Source organism: Heptranchias perlo, chromosome 20, assembly GCF_035084215.1.
Source record: "Heptranchias perlo isolate sHepPer1 chromosome 20, sHepPer1.hap1, whole genome shotgun sequence".
Classification (NCBI taxonomy): Eukaryota; Metazoa; Chordata; class Chondrichthyes; order Hexanchiformes; family Hexanchidae; genus Heptranchias; species Heptranchias perlo.
In genome coordinates this window covers 24,452,278-24,475,864 of record NC_090344.1, presented here as the reverse complement: position 1 = coordinate 24,475,864, position 23,587 = coordinate 24,452,278, and the positions used below count along the sequence as shown (strand labels likewise).

The following is a 23,587-nucleotide window of genomic DNA, read 5'->3' as shown; positions in this document are numbered from 1 at the left end:
ATATAAATATTTCCCATCGTTGATGTCTCTCTGTTCCATCCCCAATCCTTCAGTGGCGGGGATAAAATTTCACTGCAAATAAATGCGAGAATCGACCCAAAGAAGAAGAAACTAAATAACCAAAAACAGCCAAACACTGGATGACACCAAAGACCTTTAAGTTTTCAGTCTAATGCAACCGCGACTGAGCTATTGGGACACCAAAGCAAATGCAACTTTTCGCCATTGTTTTGCAAGAAAATATCACCCCAGCGACGCCTTACTGTTCATTACTACACTTCATATATAAACATCACACTCATATATACACACTCACAGTTCATATATAAACATCGCACTCATATATACACATCCACAGTCCATTGATAAACATCAAACTCATGTATACACATCCACTGTTCAAGATATAAACACCGCACTCACAGACATACAACAGTTCATATATAAACATCGAACTTATATATACACACTCACAGTTCATATATAAACATCACACTCATATATACACACCCACAGTTCATATATAAACATCACACTCATATTTTCACACCCACAGTTCATATATAAACATCGCACTCATATATACACACCCACAGTTCATATATAAACATCACACTCATATATACACACCCACAGTTCATATATAAACATCACACTCATATTTTCACACCCACAGTTCATATATAAACATCGCACTCATATATGCACACCCACAGTTCATATGTCAATACTGCACTCAGATACATACATCCACAGTTCATATATAAACATCGCACTCATAAATACACACCCACAGTTCATATATAAACATCGCACTCATATATACACATCCACAGTTCATATATAAACATCGCACTCATATATACACATCCACAGTTCATATATAAACATCGCACTCATATATACACACCCACAGTTCATATATAAACATCACACTCATATTTTCACATCCACAGTTCATATATAAACATCGCACTCATATATACACACCCACAGTTCATATATAAACATCGCACTCATATATACACATCCACAGTTCATATATAAACATCGCACTCATATATACACACCCACAGATCATATATAAACATCACACTCATATATACACACCCACAGTTCATATATAAACATCGCACTCATATATACTCACCCACAGTTCATATATAAACATCGCACTCATATATACACACCCACAGTTCATATATAAACATCACACTCATATATACACACCCACAGTTCATATATAAACATCGCACTCATATATACACACCCACAGTTCATATATAAACATCGCACTCATATATGCACACCCACAGTTCATATGTCAATACTGCACTCAGATACATACACCCACAGTTCATATATAAACATCACACTCATATATACACACCCACAGTTCATATATAAACATCACACTCATATAGACACACCCACAGTTCATATATAAACATCGCACTCATATATACACACCCACAGTTCATATATAAACATCGCACTCATATATACACACCCACAGTTCATATATAAACATCACACTCATATATACACACCCACAGTTCATATATAAACATCGCACTCATATATACACACCCACAGTTCATATATATACATCGCACTCATATATGCACACCCACAGTTCATATGTCAATACTGCACTCATATATACACATCCACTGTTCGTATATAAACATCTCACTCAAATACACTCACCCATAGTTCATATTTAAACATCGCACACCTATATATACAACGACAGTTCATATATAAACATCGCACCCACATATACAAATCCACAGTCCAAATATCAACATCGCACTCATATATACACACCCACATTTCATATATAAACATCGCACGCATATATAAACACCCACAGTTCATATATAAACATTGCATTCATATACACTCACCCACAGCTCATATATAAATAGCGCATTCATTGATAGTCACCCACAGCTTATATATTAAAATCGCATTTTTTTTATTCGTGCATGCGATGTGGGCGTCGCTGGCGAGGCCAGCATTTATTGCCCATCCCTAATTGGCCTTCCAGAACTGCTGCAGTCCGTGCGGAGAAGCTTCTCCCACAGTGTTGTTAGGAAGGGAGTTCCAGGATTTTGACCCAGCGACGATGAAGGAACGGCGATATATTTCCAAGTCGGGATGGTGTGTGACTTGACGGGGAACGTGCAGGTGGTGTTGTTCCCATGTGCCTGCTGCCCTTGTCCTTCTAGGTGGTAGAGGTCGCGGGTTTGGGAGGTGCTGTCGAAGAAGCCTTGGCGAGTTGCTGCACTGCATCCTGTGGATGGTAAACACTGCAGCCACTGTGCGCCGGTGGTGAAGGGAGTGAATGTTTCGGGTGGTGGATGGGGTGCCAATCAAGCGGGCTGCTTTGTCCTGGATGGTGTCGAGCTTCTTATGTGTTGTTTAGATGCACTCATCCAGGCGAGTGGAGAGTATTCCATCACACTCCTGACTTGTGACTTGCAGATGGTAGAAAGGCTTTGGGGGGTCAGGAGGTGAGTCACTCGCCGCAGAATATCTAGCCTCTGACCTGCACTTGCAGCCACAGTATTTATATGGATGGTCCAGTTAAGTTTCTGGTCAATGGTGACCCCCAGGATATTGATGGTGGGGGATTCGGCGATGGTAATGCCGTTGAATGTCAAGGGCAGGTGGTTCGGCTGTCGCTTGTAGGAGATGGTCATTGCCTGGCCCTTGTCTGGCGCCAATATTACTTGCCACTGATGAGCCCAAGCCTGGATGTTGTCCAGGTCTTGCTGCATGCCGGCTCGGACTGCTTCGTTATTTGAGGGGTTACGAATGGAACTGAACACTTTGCAATCATCAGCGAACATTCCCATTTCTGACCTTATGATGGAGGGGAGGTCATTGATGAAGTAGCTGAAGATAGTTGGGCCTAGGACACTGCCCTGAGGAACTCCTGCAGCAATGTCCTAGGGCTGAGATGTTTGGCCTCCAACAACCACTACAATCTTCCTTTTTGCTAAGTATGACACCAGCCACTGGAGAGTTTTCCCCCTGATTCCCATTGACTTCAATTTTACTGGAGCTCCTTGGTGCCACACTCGGTCAAATGCTGCCTTGAAATGAAGGGCAGTCACTCTCACCTCACCTCTGGAATTCAGCTCTTTTGTCCATGTTTGGACCAAGGCTGTAATGAGGTCTGGAGCCGAGTGGTCCTGGCGGACCCCAAACAGAGCATCGGTGAGCAGGTTATTGGTGAGTAAGTGCCGCTTGATAGCACTGTCGACGACACCTTCCATCACTTTGCTGATGATTGATAGTAGACTGATGGGGCGGTAATTGGCCGGATTGGATCTGTCCTGCTTTTTGTGGACAGCACATACCTGGGCAATTTTCCTCGTTGTCGGTTAGATGCCAGTGTTGTAGCTGTACTGGAACAGTTTGGCTAGAGGCGCAGCTCGTTCTGGAGCACAAGTCTTCAACACTACAGCCGGGATGTTGTCGGGGCCCATAGCCTTTGCTGTATCCAGTGCACTCAGCCGTTTCTTGATATCACGTGGAGTGATTCGAATTGGCTGAAGACTGGCTTCTGTGATGGTGGAGATATCGGGAGGAGGCTGAGATGGATCATCCACTCGGCACTTCTTCCTGAAGATGGTTGCAAACGCTTCAGCCTTGTCTTTTGCACTTACGTGCTGGATTCTGCCATCATTGAGGATGGGGATGTTTACACAGCCTCCTCCTCCCGTTCGTTGTTTAATTGTCCACCACCATTCACGACTGGATGTGGCAGGACTGCAGAGCTTTAATGCGATCCGTTGGTTGTGGATTCGCTTAGCTCTGTCTATGGCATGTTGCTTCCGCTGTTTAACATGCATGTAGTCCTGAATTGTAGCTTCACTGGGTTGGAACCTAATTTTTAGGTACGCCTGGTGCGGTTCCTGGCATGCTCTTATGCACTCCACATTGAACCAGGGTTGATCCCCTGGCTTGTTTATTAATGGTAGAGTGAGGAATATGCCGGGCCAAGATATTACAGATTATGCTGGAATACGATTCTGCTTCTGTTGATGGCCCGCAACACCTCATGGATGCCCAGTTTTGAGCTGCTAGACCTGTTCTGAATCTATCCCATTTAGCACGCTGATAGTGCCACACAACACGTTGGATGGTATCTTCATTGCGAAGACGGGACTTCGTCTCCACGAGGACGGTGCGGTGGTCACTCCTACCAATACTGTCATGGACAGATGCATTTGCGACAGGTAGATTGGTGACGACGAGGTCAAGTAACTTTTTCCCTCGTGTTGGTTCTCTCACCATCTGCCGCAGTTCCAGTCTGGCAGCTATGTCCTTCGGCCCTCGGCCAGCTCAGTCAGCAGTGATACGACCGAGCCACTCTTGGCGATGGACATTGAAGTCCTCCATCTAGAGTACATCCTGTGCCCTTGCTACCCTCAGTGCTTCCCCCAAGTGGTGTTCAACATGGAGGAGGATTGATACATCAGCTGAGGGAGGGCGGTTGGTGGTAATCTGCAGGAGCTTTTCTTGCACTTGTTTGACCTGATGCCATGAGATTTCATGGGGTCCAGAGTCAATGTTGAGGACTCCCAGGGCCACTCCCTCCTGACTGGATATCATTGCACCGCCACCTGTGGTCGGTCTGTCCTGCCGGTGGGACAGGACATGCACAGGGATGGTGATGGAAGAATCTTGGACGTTGGCTGAAAGGTATGATTCTGTAAGTATGGCTATGTCAGGCTGTTGCTTGACGAGTCAGTGGGACAGCTCTCCCAATTTTGGCACAAGTCCCCAGATGTTAGTGAGGAGGACTTTGCAGGGTCGACTGGGCTTGGTTTGCCTTTGTCGTGTCCGGTGCCTAGTGGTCCGATGCCGGGTGGTCCGTCCGGTTTTATTCTTATTATGACTTTTATTAGCGAGATTTTACAACTGAGTGGCTTGCTAGGCCTTTTCAGAGGGCAATTAAGAATCAACCACATTGCTGTGGCTCATTTATACTCACTCACAGTTCACATATAAACATCGCATTCATATATACTCACCCACAGTTCATATATAAACATCGCACTCATATTTTTACACCCACAGTTCACATATAAACATCGCTCTCATATATAAACTCATTCGGTTTATAAAGCAACAGCGCGCTCATAAACCCACACCCAGTTTATAGTAGCAGATCGGTACCGATCGCCGATAGAGCTCTCAGATTCCGAGAGTCCGAAGTAGCAGCGACCGAACAAATTCTGGATCTCATCCTTAACACAGACCGGTCGATCCACCTGTAAAATTACATCGCACTTGGATATCAGGGAGGGTAATGGTTTCTGAGAATGTATCAGGGAGCCTAATGGCTTCTTAGTGGCGATCCATCGGGGCAAGGGGATCTCAGAGAGGGGAAGGGACTGTCAGAGGGTATCAGAGAGTGTAAGGGGATCTCAGAGCGGGGAAGGGATAGTCAGATGTCATCAGAAAGTGTCAGGGGGCTCAGAGAAGGGAAGGGACTGTCAGAGGGCATCGGAGAGTACATTAAGAACTGAGAGAGGGGAAGGACTGCCGAGTCTGAGAGAGTGTAAGGGGGCTCAGGGCAGATCTGTGCAAGGGGCACTGAGTGGGTATGAGAGAAGGTAAAGAACGCTGACAAGGTTCAAAGATGATCATGGACTCTCTGAGGTCAGAGACAGAGTGTATCAGAGAAGTTAAGGAGCTCAGCGAGAATCAAAGAGGGTAAGGGGGGCTCAGGAGGTATCAGAGAGGCGAATGGATCCAGAGATATCATCTTCTAAATATTACAATTTCGAACATTCAACATTTTTGATAACAGCAATAAATGAAGCCGATTGAACCGATAATCTGCCGTGTCCCATCTGGAGGGAATGAGAAGGTAGAATCTGGAGGGACTGGATATTTGAAAACGCTCAAGGTTTCATTTCACACAGCTCAGTGTTGTGTCTGTTTTTTAACTGGATTTCATGAACTCGAGAAAAGAGGTTGCAATTTGAAAATTTTATTACCCATTGTGAAAAATAGAACACAAATCGCCCAACGTGGGGCTCGAACCCACGACCCTGAGATTAAGAGTCTCATGCTCTACCGACTGAGCTAGCCGAGCTGGTTGCTAAAATTTTTCCCATTCTATTATTGTAGAGAGACAGCTGTTGGCTTTGCTGCAGGGGTTCAGTTCGTTCTGCAATCTCAGGGTTTCTCCTTCTGTGCACCTGATTTTCATTCTGGAGTCAGTCTGATGTCTTTTGCACGTCATTCAGCACCACGCTGAGCTGAAAAGGAACATCGGAACAGGAGAGGGCCATTCAGCCCCTCTTCCTGCTGTGCCATTCAATTCGATCATGATGTGATCTGCAACTCAACTCTCCTTCCCCGCCTTGGACACAAATCCCTTGGAACCCAAACCGAGAAATGATGTATCAATATCAGTCTTGAAAATTTGAATTGAGCCACAATCCACATCATTTTGGCCGAGAGAGTTCCAGCTTTCGGCCGTATTTTGTTTGCTAAAGTAATTCCTGATTTCTTGCCTGATTGGTCTGTCTCCAATTTCAAGATTAAAACCCCTCATTATGGATTCCGCCAAAATAGAGAGAGATGACACAAAGATAGACAGAATTATAAGCAGTGCAGATGGAAGAATGAGATCACAGAGAGATATTACTAGATTAAGTAAATGGGCAAAACTGCGGCAAATGGATTTCAACGTAAGCAAGTTTGAGGCCGTCCACTTTGGACCTCAAAAAGATAGATCAGAAAACATATTAATGGATGTTACTCCAAAAAATTTACCTCATGACATTTTGTGTGGATTCGCTTGTTTCTCAAGTCTGCCAAACTTTTAAAAGTTACCAAAATATTGCAATAGGAACCTTATGGCCCGTACGGGGATCGAACCCGCGACCTTGGCGTTATTAGCACCACGCTCTAACCAACTGAGCTAACCGGCCATGTATACAGTTTAGCATTATGGGCTTACCCGCGTGCTGGGTAGTTTGTGTTTATTTTTACACCAGCTGACAGGGTTTTACAACGAATATTGAATAAACCACATCCCTTAAACATTGTTACTTGTTTCTGTATATAATGTCGAGGATGTAGATCAAAATTAACAAACAAAGAGCACTTTAATGTAACAAATTAAATTCCGATCAATATTATTTTACGAACAATCAACAGCCCATCCATAAAACACTGCCCCGCTATCAAACCTGTGGGAAGGACCCTGAGCAACTGTGAAAATGATATCACCGCAACGTGATTCGATCACGCTGCGTTTTGACGTTGAGTCAGATGTCTGTCTGTCTATCTGTCTGTCCGTTTATCCGTCTGATTGGGTCTCGACCTTATTCTCAGGCCAGGCTTTTTGTTTGCTGGCTGCAGGCCTCGCTCCCCGACTGACTGAACAACGACCGAATCAATGACTGTGACTGACTGTCTGCCCATTTATGGCCACATTTCTGAGTTCCTGCCTTCGCTCTGTGTCGCAGGCCTGTCTCTGTCCCTTAGGATCACAACACACCCACAAGCTTCACGACTGAACGCAGGTTTGGTCAGTCTGTCCTCGCAGGTCCATCGGAAGCGAATGATTTTGAACTGAATTATTTTTTCCTGAGTGACTTGTGAAGTTTTGTTCAGTGATATGTTTGCGAAAGAGAACGAAGGAAATAGTTAGTGTGCAATTCGACATTTCTCTACATCGGAATAGAAAACGTGTTTGGATGGATAGAAGAGTTCTGAAAGGATGGCCGATCGGCTGTGGGTGGCACCGAATTCTGCAGTGGCTGCAGTGGTTCATTACCGGTAATGAAAATGAGGTAATATACTACCACAAGCTGCCGCTGAAAATCATTCAATTTCCCAAACTTGACCCACCGAATCAAATGAAGCTGCTGGGAAAGCTACAAGACAACGCCGGTCTATCGGGCATCGTTTGAAGCAACTGGCAGTTTAAAGTAGCATCTGCAGCCATGCAAGTACTGCCATGTGCCGCTGCGATCGCCGAGTGGTTGATGCGTTAAATTCAATATCAAATGGAGTTTTCCTTCGCAGGTTTGATTTCTGCTCGCTGAATTATTGTTTAAAGATCCGTTCAATGCTCAAATGAATGAACTGGATCTAATTCACTTCATTTATCTCTCTCAGAGCATGAGAGCTACTCGAGCGTGGCCGGCGCTTTCAATTGGGTGCCCAATGTACTCTTGCAAAATTTAAATACACAAGAAAGAATCTTGCCCAATCTGCAACTAAAATTCTGCTACTTTGCAGAACCACCCATTTATAAGCGACTTTATTTACATGAATCTCTCTATCTCTCCTTGTCTCTTGTCTCCATGTTGTCCCCTGATGGACTTCTCAGGCTTCCTGGAACGGTCAAGGCTGATCGAACCTGCAACACCAGCAGGGAAAGGTAAAGCAAAAAAAGACTGAGACGGTCGGAAAAGTAAAGGTGCAACCCAGCTGATAAATTCGTAGCTAATGTCTCCACATTTTTGTCTCTTCGCCCTCACAGTGAAAGAAAACAGCAATGTGAGTAAAATATACTTATGGTAGCTTGTATACTCTGACGATGCCGAGACAGATGCCAATGCAGCTTCAGATTAACTAATTCTGAAAAGTTTTATTTGAAAAAACAAGTCGTACATTGTAAACGAATTTAGTAAAGAGAGGCTAATATTGGTGACTGGAAATAGGTCGTGTACAACTTGATATTGCTGCAAATAGGAATAGAAAACGAGATTGGGTGGACAGAAGCGGTTGGAAAGGAGAGCCGATCGGCTGAAGACTATGGTGAAATTTTAGACCGGATGCTGGTCTTTCTAGCAAGCGGTTCGTTGGTCTCGGGGTATGATTCTCGCTTTGGGCGTTTTTCTAATGGAATATACGAGAGGTCACGGGTTCAAATCCCGCACGAGCCCTGTAATCTCACTGCTTTTTAGTGAAAAGTCACCAATTGGATTCTGACATCTTTGCAGTTGTTCGAATTGAATTATATTTGAGCTCCAGAGGACAAAGTGCAGAAGTTTCCAAGGCGCAACACACACGGAGTAAATAAAATGTCTCAAGATGATGTGGAGATTGAAGCTGAATGTGAATTTACCCCAATTTAGGCGGTCTCATTGATATTAGATGACGGGATCGAGAAACACATATCCAAGTTTGCCGATGACACAAAGATAGACAGAATTATGAGCAGTGTGGATGGAAGAATGAGATTACAGAGAGATATTACTAGATTAAGTGAATGGGCAAAACTGCGGCAAATGGATTTCAACGTAAGCAAGTTTGAGGCCGTCCACTTTGGACCTCAAAAAGATAGATCAGAAAACATATCAATGGATGTTACTCCAAAAAATTGACCTCATGACATTTTGTGTGGATTCGCTTGTTTCCAAAGTCTGCAAACTTTTAAAAGTTACCAACGCATTGCAATAGGAACCTTATGGCCCGTACGGGGTTCGAACCCGCGGCCTTGGCGTTATTAGCACCACGCTCTAACCAACTGAGCTAACCGGCCATGTATGTAGTTTAGCTTTATGGGCTTACCCGCGTGTTGGGTAGTTTGTGTTTATTTTTACACCAGCTGACAGGGTTTTACAACGAATATTGAATAAACCACATCCCTTAAACATTGTTACTTGTTTCTGTATATAATGTCGAGGATGTAGATCAAAATTAACAAACAAGGAGCACTTTAATGTAACAAATTAAATTCCGATCAATATTATTTTACGAACAATCAACAGCCCATCCATAAAACACTGCCCCGCTATCAAACCTGTGGGAAGGACCCTGAGCAACTGTGAAAATGATATCACCGCAACGTGATTCGATCACGCTGCGTTTTGACGTTGAGTCAGATGTCTGTCTGTCTATCTGTCTGTCCGTTTATCCGTCTGATTGGGTCTCGACCTTATTCTCAGGCCAGGCTTTTTGTTTGCTGGCTGCAGGCCTCGCTCCCCGACTGACTGAACAACGACCGAATCAATGACTGTGACTGACTGTCTGCCCATTTATGGCCACATTTCTGAGTTCCTGCCTTCGCTCTGTGTCGCAGGCCTGTCTCTGTCCCTTAGGATCACAACACACCCACAAGCTTCACGACTGAACGCAGGTTTGGTCAGTCTGTCCTCGCAGGTCCATCGGAAGCGAATGATTTTGAACTGAATTATTTTTTCCTGAGTGACTTGTGAAGTTTTGTTCAGTGATATGTTTGCGAAAGAGAACGAAGGAAATAGTTAGTGTGCAATTCGACATTTCTCTACATCGGAATAGAAAACGTGATTGGATGGATAGAAGAGTTCTGAAAGGATGGCCGATCGGCTGTGGGTGGCACCGAATTCTGCAGTGGCTGCAGTGGTTCATTACCGGTAATGAAAATGAGGTAATATACTACCACAAGCTGCCGCTGAAAATCATTCAATTTCCCAAACTTGACCCACCGAATCAAATGAAGCTGCTGGGAAAGCTACAAGACAACGCCGGTCGAGCGGGCATCGTTTGAAGCAACTGGCAGTTTAAAGTAGCATCTGCAGCCATGCAAGTACTGCCATGTGCCGCTGCGATCGCCGAGTGGTTGATGCGTTAAATTCAATATCAAATGGAGTTTTCCTTCGCAGGTTTGATTTCTGCTCGCTGAATTATTGTTTAAAGATCCGTTCAATGCTCAAATGAATGAACTGGATCTAATTCACTTCATTTATCTCTCTCAGAGCATGAGAGCTACTCGAGCGTGGCCGGCGCTTTCAATTGGGTGCCCAATGTACTCTTGCAAAATTTAAATACACAAGAAAGAATCTTGCCCAATCTGCAACTAAAATTCTGCTACTTTGCAGAACCACCCATTTATAAGCGACTTTATTTGCACGAATCTCTCTATCTCTCCTTGTCTCTTGTCTCGATGTTGTCCCCTGATGGACTTCTCAGGCTTCCTGGAACGGTCAAGGCTGATCGAACCTGCAACACCAGCAGGGAAAGGTAAAGCAAAAAAAGACTGAGACGGTCGGAAAAGTAAAGGTGCAACCCAGCTGATAAATTCGTAGCTAATGTCTCCACATTTTTGTCTCTTCGCCCTCACAGTGAAAGAAAACAGCAATGTGAGTAAAATATACTTATGGTAGCTTGTATACTCTGACGATGCCGAGACAGATGCCAATGCAGCTTCAGATTAACTAATTCTGAAAAGTTTTATTTGAAAAAACAAGTCGTACATTGTAAACGAATTTAGTAAAGAGAGGCTAATATTGGTGACTGGAAATAGGTCGTGTACAACTTGATATTGCTGCAAATAGGAATAGAAAACGAGATTGGGTGGACAGAAGCGGTTGGAAAGGAGAGCCGATCGGCTGAAGACTATGGTGAAATTTTAGACCGGATGCTGGTCTTTCTAGCAAGCGGTTCGTTGGTCTCGGGGTATGATTCTCGCTTTGGGCGTTTTTCTAATGGAATATGCGAGAGGTCACGGGTTCAAATCCCGCACGAGCCCTGTTATCTCACTGCTTTTTAGTGAAAAGTCACCAATTGGATTCTGACATCTTTGCAGTTGTTCGAATTGAATTATATTTGAGCTCCAGAGGACAAAGTGCAGAAGTTTCCAAGGCGCAACACACACGGAGTAAATAAAATGTCTCAAGATGATGTGGAGATTGAAGCTGAATGTGAATTTACCCCAATTTAGGCGGTCTCATTGATATTAGATGACGGGATCGAGAACCACATATCCAAGTTTGCCGATGACACAAAGATAGACAGAATTATAAGCAGTGTGGATGGAAGAATGAGATTACAGAGAGATATTACTAGATTAAGTGAATGGGCAAAACTGCGGCAAATGGATTTCAACGTAAGCAAGTTTGAGGCCGTCCACTTTGGACCTCAAAAAGATAGATCAGAAAACATATTAATGGATGTTACTCCAAAAAATTGACCTCATGACATTTTGTGTGGATTCGCTTGTTTCTCAAGTCTGCCAAACTTTTAAAAGTTACCAAAATATTGCAATTGGAACTTTATGGCCCGTACTGGGATCGAAACCGCGACCTTGGCGTTATTAGCACAACGCTCTAACCAACTGAACTAACCGGCCATGTAGACATCTTAGCTTTATGGGCTTACCCGCGTGTTGGGTAGTTTGTGTTTATTTTTACACCAGCTGACAGGGTTTTACAACGAATATTGAATAAACCACATCCCTTAAACATTGTTACTTGTTTCTGTATATACTGTCGAGGAAGTAGATCAAAATTAACAAACAAAGAGCACTTTAATGGAACAAATTAAATTCCGATCAATATTATTTTACTAACAATCCACAGCCCATCCATAAAACACTGCCCCGCTATAAAACCTGTGGGCAGGACCCTGAGCTGCTGTGAAAATGATATCACCGCAACGTGATTCGATCATGCTGCGTTTTGACGTTGAGTCAGATGTCTGTCTGTCTATCTGTCTGTCTGTTTATCCGTCTGATTGGGTCTCGGCCTTATTCTCAGGCCAGGCTTTTTGTTTGCTGGCTGCAGGCCTCGCTCCCCGACTGACTGAACAACTACCGGGCCGTGTGTCAGAATCAATGACTGTGACTGACTGTCTGCCCATTTATGGCCACATTTGTGAGTTCCTGCCTTCGCTCTGTGTCGCAGGCCTGTCTCTGTCCCTTAGGATCACAACACACCCACAAGCTTCACGACTGAACGCAGGTTTGGACAGTCTGTCCTCGCAGGTCCTTCGGAAGCTAATGATTTTGAACTGAATTATTTTTCCTGAGTGACTTGTGAAGTTTGGTTCAGTGATATGTTTGCGAAAGAGAACGGAGGAAATAGTTAGTGTGCAACTCGACATTTCTCGACATCGGAATAGAAAACGTGATTGGATGGATAGAAGAGGTCTGAAAGGATGGCCGATCAGCTGTGGGTGGCACCGAATTCTGCAGTGGCTGCAGTCGTTCATTACCGGTAATGAAAATGAGGTAATATACTACCACAAGCTGCCGGTGAAAATCATTCAATTTCCCAAACTTGACCCACCGAATCAAATGAAGCTGCTGGGAAAGCTACAAGACAACGCCGGTCTATCGGGCATCGTTTGAAGCAACTGGCAGTTTAAAGTAGCATCTGCAGCCATGCAAGTACTGCCATGTGCCGCTGCGATCGCCGAGTGGTTGAAGCGTTAAATTCAAGATCAAATGGAGTTTTCCTTCGCAGGTTTGATTTCTGCTCGCTGAATTATTGTTTAAAGATCCGTTCAATGCTCAAATGAATGAACTGGATCTAACTCACTTCATTTATCTCCCTCAGAGCATGAGAGATACTCGAGCGTGGCCGGCGCTTTTAATTGGGTGCCCAATGTACTCTTGCAAAATTCAAATACACAAGAAAGAATCTTGCCCAATCTGCAACTAAAATTCTGCTACTTTGCAGAACCACCCATTTATAAGCGACTTTATTTGCACGAATCTCTCTATCTCTCCTTGTCTCTTGTCTCCATGTTGTCCCCTGATGGACTTCTCAGGCTTCCTGGAACGGTAAAGGCTGATCTAACCTGCAACACCAGCAGGGAAAGGTAAAGGAAAAAAAGACTGAGACGGTCGGAAAAGTAAAGGTGCAACCCAGCTGATAAATTCGTAGCTAATGTCTCCACATTTTTGTCTCTTCGCCCTCACAGTGAAAGAAAACAGCAATGTGAGTAAAGTATACCTCTGGTAGCTTGTATACTCTGACGATGCCGAGACAGATGCCAATGTAGCTTCAGATTAACTAATTCTGAAAAGTATTATTTGAAAAAACAAGTCGTACATTGTAAACGAATTTAGTAAAGAGAGGCTAATATTGGTGACTGGAAATAGGTAGTGTACAACTTGATATTGCTGTATATAGGAATAGAAAACGAGATTGGGTGGACAGAAGCGGTTGCAAAGGATAGCCGATCGGCTGAAGACTATGGTGAAATTTTAGACCGGCTGCAGGACTTTCTAGCAAGCGGCTCGTTGGTCTAGGGGTATGATTCTCGCTTAGGGCGTTTTTCTAATAGAATATGCGAGAGGTCCCGGGTTCAAATCCCGGACGAGCCCTGTTATCTCACTGCTTTTTAGTGAAAAGTCACCAATTGGATTCTGACATCTTTGCAGTTGTTCGAATTGAATTATATTTGAGCTCCAGAGGACAAAGTGCAGAAGTTTCCAAGGCGCAACACACACGGAGTAAATAAAATGTCTCAAGATGATGTGGAGATTGAAGCTGAATGTGAATTTACCCCAATTTAGGCGGTCTCATTGATATTAGATGACGGGATCGAGAAACACATATCCAAGTTTGCCGATGACACAAAGATAGACAGAATTATGAGCAGTGTGGATGGAAGAATGAGATTACAGAGAGATATTACTAGATTAAGTGAATGGGCAAAACTGCGGCAAATGGATTTCAACGTAAGCAAGTTTGAGGCCGTCCACTTTGGACCTCAAAAAGATAGATCAGAAAACATATCAATGGATGTTACTCCAAAAAATTGACCTCATGACATTTTGTGTGGATTCGCTTGTTTCCAAAGTCTGCCAAACTTTTAAAAGTTACCAACGCATTGCAATAGGAACCTTATGGCTCGTACGGGGATCGAACCCGCGGCCTTGGCGTTATTAGCACCACGCTCTAACCAACTGAGCTAACCGGCCATGTATGTAGTTTAGCTTTATGGGCTTACCCGCGTGTTGGGTAGTTTGTGTTTATTTTTACACCAGTTGACAGGGTTTTGCAACGAATATTGAATAAACCACATCCCTTAAACATTGTTACTTGTTTCTGTATATACTGTCGAGGATGTAGATCAAAATTAACAAACAAAGAGCACTTTAATGTAACAAATTAAATTCCGATCAATAATATTTTACTCACAATGAACAGACCATCCATAAAACACTGCCCCGCTATAAAACCTGTGGGCAGGACCCTGAGCTACTGTGAAAATGATATCACCGCAACGTGATTCGATCACGCTGCGTTTCGACGTTGAGTCAGATGTCTGTCTGTCTATCCGTCTGATTGGGTCTCTGCCTTATTCTCAGGCCAGGCTTTTTCTTTGCTGGCTGCAGGCCTCGCTCCCCGACTGACTGAACAACTACCGGGCCGTGTGTCAGAATCAATGACTGTGACTGACTGTCTGCCCATGTATGGCCACATTTCTGAGTTCCTGCCTTCGCTCCGTGTCGCAGGCCTGTCTCTGTCCCTTCGGATCACAACACACCCACAAGCTTCACGACTGAACGCAGGTTTGGTCAGTCTGTCCTCGCAGGTCCTTCGGAAGCGAATGATTTTGAACTGAATTATTTTTCCTGAGTGACTTGTGAAGTTTGGTTCAGTGATATGTTTGCGAAAGAGAACGGAGGAAATAGTTAGTGTGCAACTCGACATTTCTCTACATCGGAATAGAAAACGTGATTGGATGGATAGAAGAGGTCTGAAAGGATGGCCGATCGGCTGTGGGTGGCACCGAATTCTGCAGTGGCTGCAGTGGTTCATTACCGGTAATGAAAATGAGGTAATATGCTACCACAAGCTGCCGGTGCAAATCGTTCAATTTCCCAAACTTGACCCACCGAATCAAATGAAGCTCCTGGGAAAGCTACAAGACAACGCCGGTCTATCGGGCATCGTTTGAAGCAACTGGCAGTGTAAAGTAGCATCTACAGCCATACATGCAAGTACTGCCATGTGCCGCTGCGATCGCCGAGTGGTTGAAGCGTTAAATTCAAGATCAAATGGAGTTTTCCTTCGCAGGTTTGATTTCTGCTCGCTGAATTATTGTTTAAAGATCCGTTCAATGCTCAAATGAATGAACTGGATCTAACTCACTTCATTTGTCTCTCTCAGAGCATGAGAGATACTCGAGCGTGGCCGGCGCTTTTAATTGGGTGCCCAATGTACTCTTGCAAAATTCAAATACACAAGAAAGAATCTTGCCCAATCTGCAACTAAAATTCTGCTACTTTGCAGAACCACCCATTTATAAGCGACTTTATTTACATGAATCTCTCTATCTCTCCTTGTCTCTTGTCTCTATGTTGTCCCCTGATGGACTTCTCAGGCTTCCTGGAACGGTAAAGGCTGATCTAACCTGCAACACCAGCAGGGAAAGGTAAAGGAAAAAAAGACTGAGACGGTCGGAAAAGTAAAGGTGCAACCCAGCTGATAAATTCGTAGCTAATGTCTCCACATTTTTGTCTCTTCGCCCTCACAGTGAAAGAAAACAGCAATGTGAGTAAAATATACTTATGGTAGCTTGTATACTCTGACGATGCCGAGACAGATGCCAATGTAGCTTCAGATTAACTAATTCTGAAAAGTATTATTTGAAAAAACAAGTCGTACATTGTAAACGAATTTAGTAAAGAGAGGCTAATATTGGTGACTGGAAATAGGTAGTGTACAACTTGATATTGCTGTATATAGGAATAGAAAACGAGATTGGGTGGACAGAAGCGGTTGCAAAGGATAGCCGATCGGCTGAAGACTATGGTGAAATTTTAGACCGGCTGCAGGACTTTCTAGCAAGCGGCTCGTTGGTCTAGGGGTATGATTCTCGCTTAGGGCGTTTTTCTAATAGAATATGCGAGAGGTCCCGGGTTCAAATCCCGGACGAGCCCTGTTATCTCACTGCTTTTTAGTGAAAAGTCACCAATTGGATTCTGACATCTTTGCAGTTGTTCGAATTGAATTCTATTTGAGCTCCAGAGCACAAAGTGCAGAAGTTTCCAAGGCGCAACACACACGGAGCAAAAAAAAATGTCTCAAGATGATGTGGAGATTGAAGCTGAATGTGAATTTACCCCAATTTCGGCGGTCTCATTGATATTAGATGACGGGATCGAGAAACACATATCCAAGTTTGCCGATGACACAAAGATAGACAGAATTATAAGCAGTGTGGATGGAAGAATGAGATTACAGAGAGATATTACTCGATTAAGTGAATGGGCAAAACTGCGGCAAATGGATTTCAACGTAAGCAAGTTTGAGGCCGTCCACTTTGGACCTCAAAAAGATAGATCAGAAAACATATCAATGGATGTTACTCCAAAAAATTGACCTCATGACATTTTGTGTGGATTCGCTTGTTTCCAAAGTCTGCCAAACTTTTAAAAGTTACCAACGCATTGCAATAGGAACCTTATGGCCCGTACGGGGATCGAACCCGCAACCTTGGCGTTATTAGCACCACGCTCTGACCAACTGAGCTAACCGGCCATGTATGTAGTTTAGCTTTATGGGCTTACCCGCGTGTTGGGTAGTTTGAGTTTATTTTTACACCAGCTGACAGGGTTTTGCAACGAATATTGAATAAACCACATCCCTTAAACATTGTTACTTGTTTCTGTATATACTGTCGAGGATGTAGATCAAAATTAACAAACAAAGAGCACTTTAATGTAACAAATTAAATTCCGATCAATAATATTTTACTCACAATGAACAGACCATCCATAAAACACTGCCCCGCTATAAAACCTGTGGGCAGGACCCTGAGCAACTGTGAAAATGATATCACCGCAACGTGATTCGATCACGCTGCGTTTCGACGTTGAGTCAGATGTCTGTCTGTCTATCCGTCTGATTGGGTCTCTGCCTTATTCTCAGGCCAGGCTTTTTCTTTGCTGGCTGCAGGCCTCGCTCCCCGACTGACTGAACAACTACCGGGCCGTGTGTCAGAATCAATGACTGTGACTGACTGTCTGCCCATTTATGGCCACATTTCTGAGTTCCTGCCTTCGCTCCGTGTCGCAGGCCTGTCTCTGTCCCTTCGGATCACAACACACCCACAAGCTTCACGACTGAACGCAGGTTTGGTCAGTCTGTCCTCGCAGGTCCTTCGGAAGCGAATGATTTTGAACTGAATTATTTTTCCTGAGTGACTTGTGAAGTTTGGTTCAGTGATATGTTTGCGAAAGAGAACGGAGGAAATAGTTAGTGTGCAACTCGACATTTCTCTACATCGGAATAGAAAACGTGATTGGATGGATAGAAGAGGTCTGAAAGGATGGCCGATCGGCTGTGGGTGGCACCGAATTCTGCAGTGGCTGCAGTGGTTCATTACCGGTAATGAAAATGAGGTAATATGCTACCACAAGCTGCCGGTGCAAATCGTTCAATTTCCCAAACTTGACCCACCGAATCAAATGAAGCTCCTGGGAAAGCTACAAGACAACGCCGGTCTATCGGGCATCGTTTGAAGCAACTGGCAGTGTAAAGTAGCATCTACAGCCATACATGCAAGTACTGCCATGTGCCGCTGCGATCGCCGAGTGGTTGAAGCGTTAAATTCAAGATCAAATGGAGTTTTCCTTCGCAGGTTTGATTTCTGCTCGCTGAATTATTGTTTCAAGATCCGTTCAATGCTCAAATGAATGAACTGGATCTAACTCACTTCATTTGTCTCTCTCAGAGCATGAGAGATACTCGAGCGTGGCCGGCGCTTTTAATTGGGTGCCCAATGTACTCTTGCAAAATTCAAATACACAAGAAAGAATCTTGCCCAATCTGCAACTAAAATTCTGCTACTTTGCAGAACCACCCATTTATAAGCGACTTTATTTGCACGAATCTCTCTATCTCTCCTTGTCTCTTGTCTCCATGTTGTCCCCTGATGGACTTCTCAGGCTTCCTGGAACGGTAAAGGCTGATCTAACCTGCAACACCAGCAGGGAAAGGTAAAGGAAAAAAAGACTGAGACGGTCGGAAAAGTAAAGGTGCAACCCAGCTGATAAATTCGTAGCTAATGTCTCCACATTTTTGTCTCTTCGCCCTCACAGTGAAAGAAAACAGCAATGTGAGTAAAATATACTTATGGTAGCTTGTATACTCTGACGATGCCGAGACAGATGCCAATGTAGCTTCAGATTAACTAATTCTGAAAAGAATTATTTGAAAAAACAAGTCGTACATTGTAAACGAATTTAGTAAAGAGAGGCTAATATTGGTGACTGGAAATAGGTCGTGTACAACTTGATATTGCTGTATATAGGAATAGAAAACGAGATTGGGTGGACAGAAGCGGTTGCAAAGGATCGCCGATCGGCTGAAGACTATGGTGAAATTTTAGACCGGCTGCAGGACTTTCTAGCAAGCGGCTCGCTGGTCTAGGGGTATGATTCTCGCTTAGGGCGTTTTTCTAATAGAATATGCGAGAGGTCCCGGGTTCAAATCCCGGACGAGCCCTGTTATCTCACTGCTTTTTAGTGAAAAGTCACCAATTGGATTCTGACATCTTTGCAGTTGTTCGAATTGAATTATATTTGAGCTCCAGAGGACAAAGTGCAGAAGTTTCCAAGGCGCAACACACACGGAGTAAATAAAATGTCTCAAGATGATGTGGAGATTGAAGCTGAATGTGAATTTACCCCAATTTAGGCGGTCTCATTGATATTAGATGACGGGATCGAGAAACACATATCCAAGTTTGCCGATGACACAAAGATAGACAGAATTATGAGCAGTGTGGATGGAAGAATGAGATTACAGAGAGATATTACTAGATTAAGTGAATGGGCAAAACTGCGGCAAATGGATTTCAACGTAAGCAAGTTTGAGGCCGTCCACTTTGGACCTCAAAAAGATAGATCAGAAAACATATCAATGGATGTTACTCCAAAAAATTGACCTCATGACATTTTGTGTGGATTCGCTTGTTTCCAAAGTCTGCCAAACTTTTAAAAGTTACCAACGCATTGCAATAGGAACCTTATGGCCCGTACGGGGATCGAACCCGCGGCCTTGGCGTTATTAGCACCACGCTCTAACCAACTGAGCTAACCAGCCATGTATGTAGTTTAGCTTTATGGGCTTACCCGCGTGTTGGGTAGTTTGTGTTTATTTTTACACCAGCTGACTGGGTTTTGCAACGAATATTGAATAAACCACATCCCTTAAACATTGTTACTTGTTTCTGTATATACTGTCGAGGATGTAGATCAAAATTAACAAACAAAGAGCACTTTAATGTAACAAATTAAATTCCGATCAATAATATTTTACTCACAATGAACAGACCATCCATAAAACACTGCCCCGCTATAAAACCTGTGGGCAGGACCCTGAGCTACTGTGAAAATGATATCACCGCAACGTGATTCGATCACGCTGCGTTTCGACGTTGAGTCAGATGTCTGTCTGTCTATCCATCTGATTGGGTCTCTGCCTTATTCTCAGGCCAGGCTTTTTCTTTGCTGGCTGCAGGCCTCGCTCCCCGACTGACTGAACAACTACCGGGCCGTGTGTCAGAATCAATGACTGTGACTGACTGTCTGCCCATGTATGGCCACATTTCTGAGTTCCTGCCTTCGCTCCGTGTCGCAGGCCTGTCTCTGTCCCTTCGGATCACAACACACCCACAAGCTTCACGACTGAACGCAGGTTTGGTCAGTCTGTCCTCGCAGGTCCTTCGGAAGCGAATGATTTTGAACTGAATTATTTTTCCTGAGTGACTTGTGAAGTTTGGTTCAGTGATATGTTTGCGAAAGAGAACGGAGGAAACAGTTAGTGTGCAACTCGACATTTCTCTACATCGGAATAGAAAACGTGATTGGATGGATAGAAGAGGTCTGAAAGGATGGCCGATCGGCTGTGGGTGGCACCGAATTCTGCAGTAACAATGTTTAAGGGATGTGGTTTATTCAATATTCGTTGGAAAACCCTGTCAGCTTGTGTGAAAATAAACACAAACTACCCAACACGCGGCTAAGACGTATACATGGCCGGTTAGCTCAGATGGTTAGAGCGTGCTGCTAATAACGCCAAGGTCGCGGGTTCGATCCCCGTACGGGCCATGAGGTTCCTATTGAAATATTTTGGGAACTTTTGGCAGTTTGGCAGACTTGAGAAACAAGCGAATCCACACAAAATGTCATGAGGTCAATTTTTTGGAGCAACATCCATTCATATGTTTTCTGATCTATCTTTTTGAGGTCCAAAGTGGACGGCCTCAAACTTGCTTACGTTGAAATCCATTTGCCGCAGTTTTGCCCATTCACTTAATCGAGTAATATCTCTCTGTAATCTCATACTTCCATCCAAACTGCTATGAATTCTGTCTATCTTTGTGTCATCGGCAAACTTGGATATGTGGTTCTCGATCCCGTCATCTAATATCAATGAGACCGCCTAAATTGGGGTAAATTCACATTCAGCTTCAATCTCCACATCATCTTGAGACATTTTATTTACTCCTGATGTGTTGCGCCTTGGAAACTTCTGCACTTTGTCCTCTGGAGCGCAAATATAATTCAATTCGAACAACTGCAAAGATGTCAGAATCCAATTGGTGACTTTTCACTAAAAAGCAGTGAGATAACAGGGCTCGTCCGGGATTTTAACCCGGGACCTCTCGCATATTCCATTAGAAAAACGCCAAAACGAGAATCATACCCCTCGACCAACGAGCCGCTTGCTAGAAAGCCCTGCATCCGGTCTAAAATTTCACCACAGTCTTCAGCCGATCGGCAATCCTTTCCAACCGCTTCTGTCCACCCAATCTCGTTTTCTATTCCTATTTGCAGCAATATCAAGTTGTACACTACCTATTTCCAGTCACCAATATTAGCCTCTCTTTACTAAATTCGTTTACAATGTACGACTTGTTTCTTCAAATAATACTTTTCAGAATTAGTTCATCTGAAGCTACATTGGCATCTGTCTCGGCATCGTCAGAGTATACAAGCTACCATAAGTATATTTTACTCACATTGCTGTTTCCTTTCACTGTGAGGGCGAAGAGACAAAAATGTGGAGACATTAGCTACGACTTTATCAGCTGGGTTGCACCTTTAGTTTTCCGACCGTCTCAATCTTTTTTTCCTTTACCTTTCCCTGCTGGTGTTGCAGGTTCGATCAGCCTTTACCGTTCCAGGAAGCCTGAGAAGTCCATCAGGGGACAACACAGAGACAAGAGACAAGGAGAGATAGAGAGATTCATGTGAATAAAGTCGCTTTTAAATGGGTGGTTCTGCAAAGTAGCAGAATTTTAGTTGCAGATTGGGCAAGATTCTTTCTTGTGGATTTGAATTTTGCAAGAGGACATTGGGCACCCAATTAAAAGCGCCGGCCACGCTCGAGTATCTCTCATGCACTGAGAGAGATAAATGAAGTGAATTAGATCCAGTTCATTCATTTGAGCATTGAACGGATCTTTAAACAATAATTCAGCGAGCAGAAATCAAACCTGTGAAGGAAAACTCCATTTCATCTTGAATTTAACGCTTTAACCAGTCGGCGATCGCAGCGGCACATGGCAGTACTTGCATGGCTGCAGATGCCACTTTAAACTGCCAGTTGCTTCAAACGATGCCCGATAGACCGGCGTTGTCTTGCAGCTTTCCCACGAGCTTCATTTAATTCGGTGGGTCAAGTTTGGGAAATTGAATGATTTTCAGCGGCAGCTTGTGGTAGTATATTACCTCATTTTCATTACCGGTAATGAACCACTGCAGCCACTGCAGAATTCGGTGCCACCCACAGCCGATCGGCCATCCTTTCAGACCTCTTCTATCCATCCAATCACGTTTTCTATTCCGATGTAGAGAAATGTCGAATTGAACACTAACTATTTCCTCCGTTCTCTTTCGCAAACATATCACTGAACAAAACTTCACAAGTCACTCAGGAAAAATAATTCAGTTCAAAATCATTAGCTTCCGAAGGACCTGCGAGGACAGACTGACCAAATCTGCGTTCAGTCGTGAAGCTTGTGGGTGTGTTGTGATCCTAAGGGACAGAGACAGGCTTGCGACACAGAGCGAAGGCAGGAACTCAGAAATGTGGCCATAAATGGGCAGACAGTCAGTCACAGTCATTGATTCTGACACACAGCCCGGTAGTTGTTCAGTCAGTCGGGGAGCGAGGCCTGCAGCCAGCAAACAAAAAGCCTGGCCTGAGAATAAGGCAGAGACCCAATCAGACGGATAAACAGACAGGCAGACAGACAGACAGACATCTGACTCAACGTCAAATCGCAGCGTGATCGAATCACGTTGCGGTGATATCATTTTTCACAGCTTCTCAGGGTCCTGCCCACAGGTTTCAGAGCGGGGCAGTGTTTTATGGATGGGCTGTTCATTGTTGGTAAAATAATATTGATCGGAATTTAATTTGTTACATTAAAGTGCTCTTTGTTTGTTAATTTTGATCTACATCCTCGACAGTATATACAGAAACAAGTAACAATGTTTAAGTGATATGGTTTATTCAATATTCGTTGTAAAACCCTGTCAGCTGGTGTAAAAATAAACACAAACTACCCAACACGCGGGTAAGCCCATAAAGCTAAGATGTACACATGGCTGGTTAGCTCAGTTGGTTATAGCGTGGTGCTAATAACGCCAAGGTCGCGCGTTCGATCCCCGTACGGGCCATATGGTTTCTATTGCAATATTTTGTTAACTTTTAAAAGTTTGGCAGACTTTCGAAACAAGCGAATCCACACAAAATGTCATAAGGTTAATTTTGTCGAGTGACATCCATTGATATATTTTCTGATCTATCTTTTTGAGGTCCAAAGTGGACGGCCTCACACTTGCTTACGTTGAAATCCATTT

General features: G+C 43.8%; 11 non-coding genes across 11 annotated transcripts; 5 read left to right on the top strand and 6 right to left on the bottom strand.

Annotated features, from left to right (window-relative positions):
- Window positions 1-6,048: 6,048 nt before the first annotated feature.
- trnak-cuu (transfer RNA lysine (anticodon CUU)) lies at window positions 6,049-6,121 on the bottom strand. The gene has a single exon. It is a non-coding gene; the product is annotated as a tRNA-Lys (tRNA).
- Window positions 6,122-6,891: 770 nt separating this feature from the next.
- trnai-aau (transfer RNA isoleucine (anticodon AAU)) lies at window positions 6,892-6,965 on the bottom strand. Its single transcript has one exon. It is a non-coding gene; the product is annotated as a tRNA-Ile (tRNA).
- A 2,493-nt stretch (window positions 6,966-9,458) lies between these two features.
- On the bottom strand, window positions 9,459-9,532 carry trnai-aau (transfer RNA isoleucine (anticodon AAU)). Its single transcript has one exon. It is a non-coding gene; the product is annotated as a tRNA-Ile (tRNA).
- A 4,458-nt stretch (window positions 9,533-13,990) lies between these two features.
- trnap-agg (transfer RNA proline (anticodon AGG)) lies at window positions 13,991-14,080 on the top strand. The gene is given in 2 exon segments: window positions 13,991-14,026; window positions 14,045-14,080. It is a non-coding gene; the product is annotated as a tRNA-Pro (tRNA).
- A 526-nt stretch (window positions 14,081-14,606) lies between these two features.
- On the bottom strand, window positions 14,607-14,680 carry trnai-aau (transfer RNA isoleucine (anticodon AAU)). The gene has a single exon. It is a non-coding gene; the product is annotated as a tRNA-Ile (tRNA).
- Window positions 14,681-16,558: 1,878 nt separating this feature from the next.
- Window positions 16,559-16,648, top strand: trnap-agg (transfer RNA proline (anticodon AGG)). The gene is given in 2 exon segments: window positions 16,559-16,594; window positions 16,613-16,648. It is a non-coding gene; the product is annotated as a tRNA-Pro (tRNA).
- A 527-nt stretch (window positions 16,649-17,175) lies between these two features.
- trnai-aau (transfer RNA isoleucine (anticodon AAU)) lies at window positions 17,176-17,249 on the bottom strand. The gene has a single exon. It is a non-coding gene; the product is annotated as a tRNA-Ile (tRNA).
- Window positions 17,250-19,127: 1,878 nt separating this feature from the next.
- On the top strand, window positions 19,128-19,217 carry trnap-agg (transfer RNA proline (anticodon AGG)). The gene is given in 2 exon segments: window positions 19,128-19,163; window positions 19,182-19,217. It is a non-coding gene; the product is annotated as a tRNA-Pro (tRNA).
- Window positions 19,218-19,743: 526 nt separating this feature from the next.
- On the bottom strand, window positions 19,744-19,817 carry trnai-aau (transfer RNA isoleucine (anticodon AAU)). The gene has a single exon. It is a non-coding gene; the product is annotated as a tRNA-Ile (tRNA).
- Window positions 19,818-20,750: 933 nt separating this feature from the next.
- On the top strand, window positions 20,751-20,824 carry trnai-aau (transfer RNA isoleucine (anticodon AAU)). Its single transcript has one exon. It is a non-coding gene; the product is annotated as a tRNA-Ile (tRNA).
- A 2,506-nt stretch (window positions 20,825-23,330) lies between these two features.
- Window positions 23,331-23,404, top strand: trnai-aau (transfer RNA isoleucine (anticodon AAU)). The gene has a single exon. It is a non-coding gene; the product is annotated as a tRNA-Ile (tRNA).
- The last annotated feature ends 183 nt before the right edge of the window (window positions 23,405-23,587 follow it).